At 43.2% G+C, this 10,501-nt stretch overlaps 1 protein-coding gene across 1 annotated transcript in view; it reads right to left on the bottom strand.

Moving 5' to 3' along the window:
• LOC109382696 (cytosolic beta-glucosidase) overlaps positions 1-10,501 on the bottom strand; it is a 131,550-nt gene that overhangs the window by 1,085 nt on the left and 119,964 nt on the right. The window lies entirely within an intron of this gene.

Below are 10,501 nucleotides of genomic sequence, written 5' to 3'. Positions count from 1 at the left end.
ACACACACACACACACACACACACACCACACACACACACGCGCGCACACACACACACACACACACACACACACACACACACACACCACACTCCCTAGTGCCTAGAATTATATTCAGTAAAGACACTGTCCAGCTTCTAAGTATAATTTCCAGATAATCTAGAAAGCCTACTGGTAAACAGGTGAGAATGACCTGGCTAAGGAAGCCCCAGCACTTACCTTATGTCCACAGGACCGAATTGAGACTTGTCTTATAATTGTGGAACTAGAACCTCCAAAATGAAAAATGGTGAGCACACAGTGCTGGCTGGGTCTATACTTAGACTGAGTAGGCACAGCGATGCTTTGACAGCCCCCTTGCCCCACAGCTAAACTCAGAGTGCTGCTTAAGCCCTCCTAGAGCCAAGGCAATGGACCAACTCTTGCCCCAAATGCTCATATGCACAAACACAATATTCTACATAATTTTATTTGTGGATGCCCCAAAGTCCATCCACATTAAGATGCCAAAGCATGGAGAATTCTCTAAGCAGTTTTACACTAATTTCCATCACTTTAGTCAGGGAATTGAGATGACTTTTTTATTAGTATTTTAAGTTTGGCAAAACTCTGAGGTTATATATATCGATGCACTGAGCGTTTTCTTTTTAAAAACGAGGCTAAGTAAGCCTTATCCATTTTTCAAGGCAAAAACGTAATTTAAAAGGCAGGTTGACTTTATAAGAGAGACATACTCCAAAATAAGTTGGGTGAAAATGAACATTCATGTAACAAATCAAATTTTAATTGTGCTGGGTATTGCTTTCAACCAAAGTGACTCTTCTAAGCAAAACCCACCCTCACTTTTCCTATGGTGTAAATCTGCATTGTTTTAGGGCTCTTAGAAGCACTACCCATATACTACTACACATGTGTTGGTCTCCAAATATTGGAATTTTTGTTTTTTACTGGATATTCTGTAGACAAAAGGTTCCTGGCAGATTAACTAATGCATATGCCGTCTACCTTTGTTCATGGAGGCGTGCAAAGTGCTTTACTTACAGTGCCTTATGAATGGCCTCGGGGCAGGAATTAAGCCAAGCTGGACTGGCTCTTTGTAAATGAAGTATTGTTAGAAAATAGAATATAGAACACACAAGCACATCAGGCTTTGCAAGAATCAAAACATTTACTAGACATTCCTCTTTCTCCTACTTGTCCACATTGCCCTGTGTGTCTTCTCTCTCTGTCAACCACAATTTGCAAAATACCAGTTTTTAAAAAAAAATAATTCTTTTTTAGGGCTGGCTGAGTGACTCAGTTGGTTAGGAGCTTGCTCAAGAGTTTGAGCTCTGAGCAATGGTGGTTCAATGCCTGGCCCAAGCTGAGTCGCCGCTGAGCTGCCAACAGGTGGCAGGATGGCTCAGCTAAAAAAAAAATAAATAAAAATAATAATAATAATAATTCTCTTTTAAAAACTAACTTAAGTTCTGGATGGTATATCTCTAAGAACTAAAACAACCAAAACCAAATATCAGGGCAGAAAACAACAACCTCCTCTCACTGCCTTGTCTTCAACCTGGGGACATGTGACTATCTGTATATTTTCTTTCTCTTTACAGAACTACTGCCCACCAAGCGAGCTGCCAGGTGTAAAGCCAGACAGTTTCTGCAAACATGCACAGTCGCACCGATCATGTACAAAAGGACTGATCCCTGTGCTAAACCAGGGGATAAAAACAAAGCCCTCACTGCTAGGGAGGGAACGAGAAGGAAATCTTGACGAGTTCATTGTTAATTGCTGGGGGTCCCGCAGCAGGCACTAACCTGCCCGCATGACACTCGTGGGTGTCTCTACGTTTCCATTGCAGGAACACTCAAGCAGCAAATTACCCAGTTAGGACCGAGGAGCTGGCCTGCTGGAGTCTGCACGCCTCTCCTCTCCCAAACTCCTCAAGAGCAGAAAGAGACCACCGTCACATTTCCTGTCACCGTGATTTATGAGGCCCCAACTCTTAGGAGGGAAAAAACATTTCTATGGGTTCACTTTCTTTCTTTAATCAGAGTTGGAGGCAAAGTACACATGGACTGACTGGAAGGAACTGTGCAAAGGCACAGAGCACAATAGGATGAAAGTGACACCCATCACAGTCGGCTAGTTTGGGTGTAAAAGGCCAGTGGGAAGGACCTCATAGTGAGCAGGTTGAATACATAGATGCAAAAAGAAAAGTATCTAAGCCTCGCCAATGTTTTTGCCTTAGTCAGGCTGTTGTAATTATAAGAGCCCCATGCCAGAGTTTATTACACAATTACACACACACACACAGTGTACACACCTATACATACTGCCCAGTGTTAGCCAAATTACAAAGGTTGAAGGCACAGTCTTCCATTAGACTGCCCTCCCTTCTGACACCAACTGCAAGTTTAAGGGGTTCCCAAAACCACCTTCAGTTTCAGTAATTTGCTAGAAAAGCCCAAAGAGCTCACTAAAACCTATCATCCCCACAGTTATGGCTTATCCCAGAAATGGGTACAGATTAACATCAGCCAAAAGAAGAGACACATAGGGCAGTCTGATGGGTTCCAAACATGAAGCTTCCATTGTCCTCTCCCCTAGGATCAGAACAAGTGGCCCTCCTGGGATGGACATGTGACAATACACACAGAGTAGTACCACCATGGAAGTTCACCTGAGCTTCAAAGTCCAGAGCTTTTATTGGGGTTCCATTACATTGGCTTGATTAATTGACTGACTGCCCATGTGGGTGAACTCAGTCTCCAGGCCAAGTGACACTGTTGACCCAAAGCCCCCACCCTCGATCACATGACTGGTCTGTCTGACGAGACTGGCACCCACCCTAAGAAGGACATTCTGTCAGGTAGGTCATAGATTTCTCCCCAGAAGCTGAGAGCAAAGGCCAATCCACTCTTTGGAAAAACCCAATTCTTTACCACACACACACACACACACACACACACACACACACACACACGTGCATACCTATTTTAGAAGCTCATTGTTTCATGCTACTGGGCAGCATCTCTTCAGGTTACTGGCTTAGAAAGTGCCATGATTCTGCTTGTATTTGTTACATTACAACAATTTAGAAATTGGGCGTGGGCCGCCATCGGATTTCTATCTCCAAGGTTACAAACAGAGATAGCCTTGTTTTCCAGATGGCCTGGGACTTATGTAAGACACCCACCAACGTGGCACAGCTATCAACCTGCCAAACAAACCACTAATCCACAGACCTAAGCTGCCATGACAAGAGCCAGTGGAGGAGTTCAGGACTGTGCAAAAGGCAGCAGACCTCACAGAAGAGAAATGAGAAAGATAACACCCCAGGGATGCGTAAGAAGAAAAAATACAGCCTCTACCTGTCCGTGTTGAGGTAACAGCAGGCGGCCTTATTTGAGCAAACCCTCCTAATGAAAACCAGTAAACATGCTGAGTAAAATGCAAAGCACACATCTTCAAAAACAATGGAAAGCTGACAATTTAATAGGGAGATACCAGGCCAAGGCAGCAAGTGGACACTCAGATGGGTGGACATGGCAGTTAGTTTTGCCTGATAGAATTTTTCCCATCTTAGGAAATCAGAGCCTATTTCTATTTTCTGGAGTAAGAACAGGTGTCAAGGCACAGAGCCAAACCAGGTGGGAAATCTAGTATGAGACCTCACACACAGAAAACTAAGAGCCCCAAAGATGTAACCAGAGGGCCGGGTGAGCCAGAAACAAACCAGTCATTGAAAGCCTTGTCACCTGCTGGTTCAAAAACAATCAAGTCTGAATTTTGGATTGAGGTGACACTAGATTGGTAACATCCCACATGCCTGGAAGATGCACATTCGAATTCTTTCTGAAGGGAGATACCTACATTTTAACCTCCAATTATCACTACAAATATTTTAAGTAGAATGATCAGCATTTAATCAGATATAATAAGACAGACATAGAAAAAAGATGACATAAAAAAATCACCAGAATCAACAGACAATAGAAACAAACCCACAAAGATCTCAGTTATTAGAATTGTCAGACTATAAAATAATTATGTTTAAATCATAGAGACAAATTTAAAGTATCTTCAAGAAGAAGTGAAGAGGCAGAGTTGGAAGAGGACCATCTGTGGGATTGGGTTTGAATCCCAGGTGCAGTAGTTACATACTGATAGAGGAAAGAGGCCTCTTATTTCTCATGAGCACCATGAAGACACTGATTCCTACACCCAGGGCTATTGTAAGGATTCAATGCAATAGCATGGACCCCAGCACAATACTTGGCCCATGATGGGTTTCTGTTGCATTCCTCTCTGGCCACTCCTTAGGAGAATGCAGAAACCAAGGTAAAAATACATTTTGATGAGCCCTATCCCCCAGCCTAAAAGTTTTGATAAAGTAGAAATTGGCTTCAAATGAAGATTTCCAACTGTGTAAAACGGGAAAACGAGTCACAAAGACAACACTCGTCTGAGAAAGGTGAGTTTAAGGATAAAGGAACAGCTACAAACAGACTATGAGTATATACATCTGAAGACAGAGCTCTTTAAATCAGTTGACAGACTCCTTCCTTTTCTCTAAAGTGACATCTCTAAGTCATGGCCTGGATTCCTGCCTCTCTGAGTCCTGCGGAGCAGTCCCGAGACCCCCTAAAGCACTGGGCTTCAGGTGTGCAAGCTCCCAAACCTGTGTGGTGTTAGTTTGGGATTTGTTCCTGAGCAGCAAACCGAGATGTGGGAACAACCAGTAGAGTGAGTGTGAGTCAAAAACTTTCCAGTAGTATGGGGCTAAGTCAATATCATAACAAGCCCAAAGGACAGGATGCAAAACGACCTCAGAGACTCCAAGTCATTGAAATAGAATGGAACCAGATCTGAGAGGAAGGCACAGCAGTTTAGGAGAGGTCATGGGGAGCAACTGCAAAGAGACACATGCTATCTTCTATTTGCATTAATTTTTTGTTGAAATTGTGATGTATGGAAGAATCAGGATGATGTAAAGACATGGAGTCAAAGCCATGTCAAAACATCTCAGAGTGTTGACTCTGACCACCTGAACTCATTGCAACTACCTGGGGCCCAGCTTTAAAAGTTCATTGGCCCCACTCCAGACCTACTAAAATCAGAATCTCTTGGGTTGTGTCATGGGTTAAATTCATATTTTGAAAGCCCAGCCTCTAGTACCTCAGCATATGAGTTTATTTGGACATAAAGTCTTTAAAGAAATGGCTAGATTAAAATGAGGTCATTAGGGTGGGCCCTAATCCAATGTGACTAGCATATTTATAAAAAAGAGAGACAGATGGGGGTACATGTGCACAGGGGAAAGACCAGTGAGGACAGAGTGAGAAGGTGGTTATTCGAAAGTCAAAAAGAGAGGCCTCAGAAGAAATCAAACCTGCTGATACCTTGATCTTAGACTTCCAGATTCCAGAACTGCGAGGAAATAAACTTCAGTTGCTTAAGCCACCTAGTCTGTGGCACTTTGGTATGGCAGCCCTAGCAAAACTCCTGAATGATTTTTATGCTTAATCGAGGTTGAGGCTCATAAGCCTAGAATAAGCTCTGATAGTCCACTACAATGTTTTGAACAGCTTCCAACCCCAGAGGTATACCTATTTGGGCTTATAAATCTTAGAGAATCTCTCTTAGTCCCTCTCCCTGAGGGTCATAGCCAGAGAAGCTCTGTGCAAAGGGACATAGCTATGCGCCAGCCAAGTCACCCCAGCTTTCAGAAATGGTAACGGAGAGACGAAGGCAGAGTTGCTGGGTGCTCAGGAGTGTCAACATGCCTTTTCATCCTGCTGCTTAGTCAAAGCTGAGGCTTCTCCCAGTGGATCATGAGAAATCCTCTCAATTCACCATGTGTAATGGCTTGATTGCTCAATCACACAAAAGATTTGTCCAACCCAAACCTGTGAATATAACCTTGTATGGAAAAAAGGCCTTTGCAAATAGAATTAAGTCAAGGATCTCAGGATAAGATCCTCCTAGGCAATGGCGACTCCTAAATGCAGGGACAAGTCTGCTTATAAGAGACGAGAAGGGGAGAAGACATCCAGGAAAGAAGGCGATGTGGAGGCAGAGGCAGAGATTGGAGTAATGTCTACAAACCAAGGCAGCCGCCGGGAGCTAGAGGAGAGGCAAGGAACAGCTTCTCGCTCAGCCTCCAGAAGGCACCAACCCCACTGGCCCTTTAATTTCAGTCTTCTGGCTTCCAGAACTGGGAGGAAATATTTCTATGTTTTAAACCACAGAGTTTATGGTAATTTGTGAAGGCAGCCCCAGGAAACAAATGCCCCACGCTCTGTCAGAGTGGTTGTCAACTAGGCTCTGAGTCCCAAACCACCCACCTGACTTTGCCAAGGGTTTGTGAGAATCTCTTTCAAGGTCTGTCAAAGCTGAAGCCAGCAAGACTTCCCGGGACACCGTTGGAAACAGGTTTCCTGGCAATTGCCCCCCACACTAACTTTAAAAATGTGTTTCTCTGCAATTGGTTAACATGCACAAGAGCAAGAGGACAGCTTTAGCTGAATAACTGTTCTTGCAAAAGAACTGGCACACCGGCTGTTTCCCCCTTGCTTTGGAGAAAAATAAAATAAAACATCAGGAAGATCTAAACATAGAAAATGCACAATAAGCCCCTCCCCAACTCCAGGTGAAGATCGGTGGCTGGAAGGCATCTGTGAAAATGCCCAAATAATCCCAAGGCAGGAGCCCCAGCCTGCACATGGGGACTCCTAGGAGCGAAAACTATGACTTTCTGAAAAGACTGTCTTTGAAACCCGTGGGCTGATTTTTAAATATTTTATAGGAATATGCCAATTAACCAGAAGTAACCTGTACAGATTTCTTAATTATCTCTATTGTTCCCACTACTTACATTAGGCTTTGGGGGAAAGAGGCTGCAAATAGCGAGACGTTGAAATGGATCATGGAAAAAATATCTGAATTATAAAGCTGATCTGAGGATAGGTACATATGCAGTGTCATCTTCTGTAATGTCTCCATCCATATTTCTTTTACAGTACTTCTGCAGCAGGAGAAAAGTTCTTATGGGAACCAACATTCTCAGCTAGTGAAGTTCTCTTCCACCACACAAGCTTCTTTCTTTTCTTTTTTTTTTAATTGAAGTTTATTGGGGTGACAACTGTTAGCAAAGTTACATAGATTTCAAGTGTACAATTCTGTAATACATCATCTATCTATCACACTGTGTGTTCATCACCCAGAGTCAGTTCTCCTTCCATCACCATATACTTGACCCCCTTTACCCTCATCTACCACCCCCCTACCCACCTTCCTTTCCCCTTTCCTTCCCTCCTTCCTTCCCTCCCTCCCTTCCTTTCTTCCTTTACTTTCCTCTGGGACTTACTTTCCCCCTCTGTAAAATGAAGGTCTTAGTGTCTTCTGGTGAGAACTGTGATGGGTATTAAATAAATTACTACCTATAAAGCTCAATGAACAATGCCTAGTTTATAGTAAACACTCAATACACACCACTTGCGACTGTGGTTGTTTTACGGCGGTTGCTATTTCTCTTGGAGTCTGGGAGGGCAGTGATTAAACCCTGCTTTATCTCCTCCTCCCCTCTGGCTTCCAACAGCTTTCCCAGGGTGTAGAGTCAGCATAAAATGCTCAGTGCTGAGAACTAGGGAAATCAGGGCATAGAGAGAAAGCGTGGCATCTGGGACAGGGTTTGTGCTCTGTGGGGATGGGTCAGTTGTGGGTCATGAGAAATAAATCACTAAAGCAAAGGAACTTAGGGTGAGGTTGCCAGGAAGCCTGTGCTGCTGAAGCTCCCCTGCCCCGGTGCAGTCAGAGGTGGGGATGGCATCACTCAAGGTTTCTAGGATCCAGCGTAACACCCCACCCTACATTTACCAAATAAATACATGTTATGCAAGGAATTGGGAATACACTGGTGGGGAAAACAAACAGCCCTCTTTTTATAGAGCTTAACAGCATAGGTGGAAGACATATCTTAAGCCGATTACCATGCTGTGAGCCTTTAGAGACAATCTGTATGAGGTTATTACGAAAGGAAAGACGTGGGAACTTTGAGGAAGAATAACCTATTTGCTAACATTTATTGAGCGTTTAGGTACCACTTCAAGGGGTTCGTGTACTCATTAATTCATTTGATCTTTACAGTAAACCTATGAGTTAGATGGATGTTAGCATCATCTCCATTTTACAGGTAAAGAATTGATGCACAGAGAGGTTAGGTAACCTCTGCAAAATTCATGTATCGAGTAGGCAGGAGAGTCGAGGGTGGCACCCAGGCAGGTTAAGAACGAGGCTGCATGCCAAGCCATGCCAACCGGACTGAGTCTTGACAATAGGCTGTAGTGGAAGATCTATCTTAGCAAGGTGGGGAGGATGGGAAGAATGGAGCAGCTTCTTGGAGTGCACTAGAGCTGAGAGCGCAAGGATTAATTGGAATTCTCTGCTGCTATCAGCCAGAGTTCTTTTTCAGCTGTAAGTAACAGAAGTTGACCTTGGCTGATGAAGCAGAAAAAGGATCAATCTGGAGAACGAGGCTCAAATGAAGCTTTCAGGAGCCGTGCTCAAAAGCGCACCCCAGAACTGGTGGGGGGGGGGGAGAAATGGCCTGAATGGCTAACAACCCAAGGAACACTGAGTCCTACAGTTCATGTTGCTGCCAACTTTCCTGCCACCACAGAAGCCACCAACATCTCGGCTATTTCTGCACCAGAAACTAGACATTACAACCACTGTCATTCTCAAAAGCTGGATGCCTCGGCTGCTATTCTCCCCAACACAATAGGCTCTACCTTCTTCAAGCTGTTCACTTTCAAACTCAAGTCTCACATGGATACATCTGATTGGTAGAGACCCGATCACGTGCCTGTCCTCTAGCTCCAGAGAAAGCTCGGGGTATCATACTTTACCTGGCATAGACAAAACTCTTAAGTCTGGACATCCCTCAAATGCAGCAAATACATTCAACAAGTGCTAGATAGCCAGAAAAGAGGACAGATGTTTGTTTCACTACAGGAAGAACAAGAGGATTCCAAGAAAAAGAAGAGTATGTGTGAAAGATCAGGCATGGGAAAGTTCACAGCACATGTAAGGAATTTAAAGAAGATAGTTCAATGGACCAGAAAGAATTCTAAGGAACTTGTAGAAACAGAGAGTAGAATGGTGGTTACCAAACGCTGTGGGGGAGGTGAGGGAAGTGGGAGGATGTTGCTCAAAGGAGACAAACGTTCAGTTATAAGATGAATAAGTTTTGGGGATCTATGTATGGTGATTACAGTTAACAATTATGTAATTATAGACTCGAGAGTTGCTAAGAGACTAGGTCTTAAATGTTCTCACCATAAAAAATAAACGCTAATTATGTGAGGTGATGGAAGGTGTTAACTAATGCTATGGTGGGAATCATTTCACAATATGTAAGTCTATCAAATCAACACATCATACACCTTAAACTTACACAATGTTATATGTCAATTATACCTCAAAAAAGCTGGAGAGAAAAAAACAACCCAGAAGTGTGGGGACACAGTCACAAGGCAGGGGTTGAGGCATGTAGGTCCTTATAAAAATTTTATGGATTTTGATCTTTATCCCAACAGCAATGAAAAGTCATTGAAGGAGTTTAAGCACAAGAGTGTCTTAAGCTACTTTGCATTTTTAGAAGATTACCATGACCTCTGTGGAGAACAGATTTGAGTGTAGCAAGAATGAAATCTGAGAGAACATTTAGGAGTGACTGCAGTAAATCATAAGGGAGCTGATGGGAGCATGATCTGGGGTGGTGCAAGTGAAGGCAGAGAATCAAACGGATTCAACAGATACTCAGATAAAATCAACAGGACTGAACAATTCCCTGGAGGTCAGTGGTAAAGGAGATAAGGTAGCGCAGTTAGCACAATCTAAAGGATAATATTATCAGTCTCTGAGGTAGAAATGTTGGACATTGACAAGTTCTAGAGGAGAGGCAGGGAAGACGATAAATCAAGCATTAGTTATGATGACTCTTAGGTGCCATTTTTGACCTCTATATGAAGAGCTGAACAGGTAGTTGAATAAACAAATAAAGAGCTCTAACTAGAGTCTGAGCTGGAAATGTCAATTTTGGAGTCAACTCCTAGAAACAGTAATTGAAATCATGGTTGTTGAATAGAATTTATAGAATAAGAAAACAAGACTTTTGTGAAAGACTTATGGTATTCCATCACTTTGAGATAAGCTGGAAAGAGATATTGAAGAGGAGGGCCAGAAACGTCCTATGTCCTTGACCTGATATAAGTACAGGTGACACTTTTTGTGGCTGTAATTTGATCAAAGTCACACACCAGAAGAGGAGACTGGAAATGAATCCTATGGCTGTCTGACTCCAAAGTTCACGATACTTATATCAGAATAATGGCAAGATTGCAAATCTAGAAAGATTGCAATTCTAGGACTGTGCATGATATCCAAGGGTCAAAGCCACCATGAGAAGCACATAGCCAGTCCACATGCAGAGCGTAAAGGGGGTGGAG

Source organism: Hipposideros armiger, unplaced genomic scaffold (genome assembly GCF_001890085.2).
Source record: "Hipposideros armiger isolate ML-2016 unplaced genomic scaffold, ASM189008v1 scaffold_68, whole genome shotgun sequence".
NCBI lineage: Eukaryota > Metazoa > Chordata > Mammalia > Chiroptera > Hipposideridae > Hipposideros > Hipposideros armiger.
This window is presented reverse-complemented; position numbering and strand designations above follow the sequence as displayed.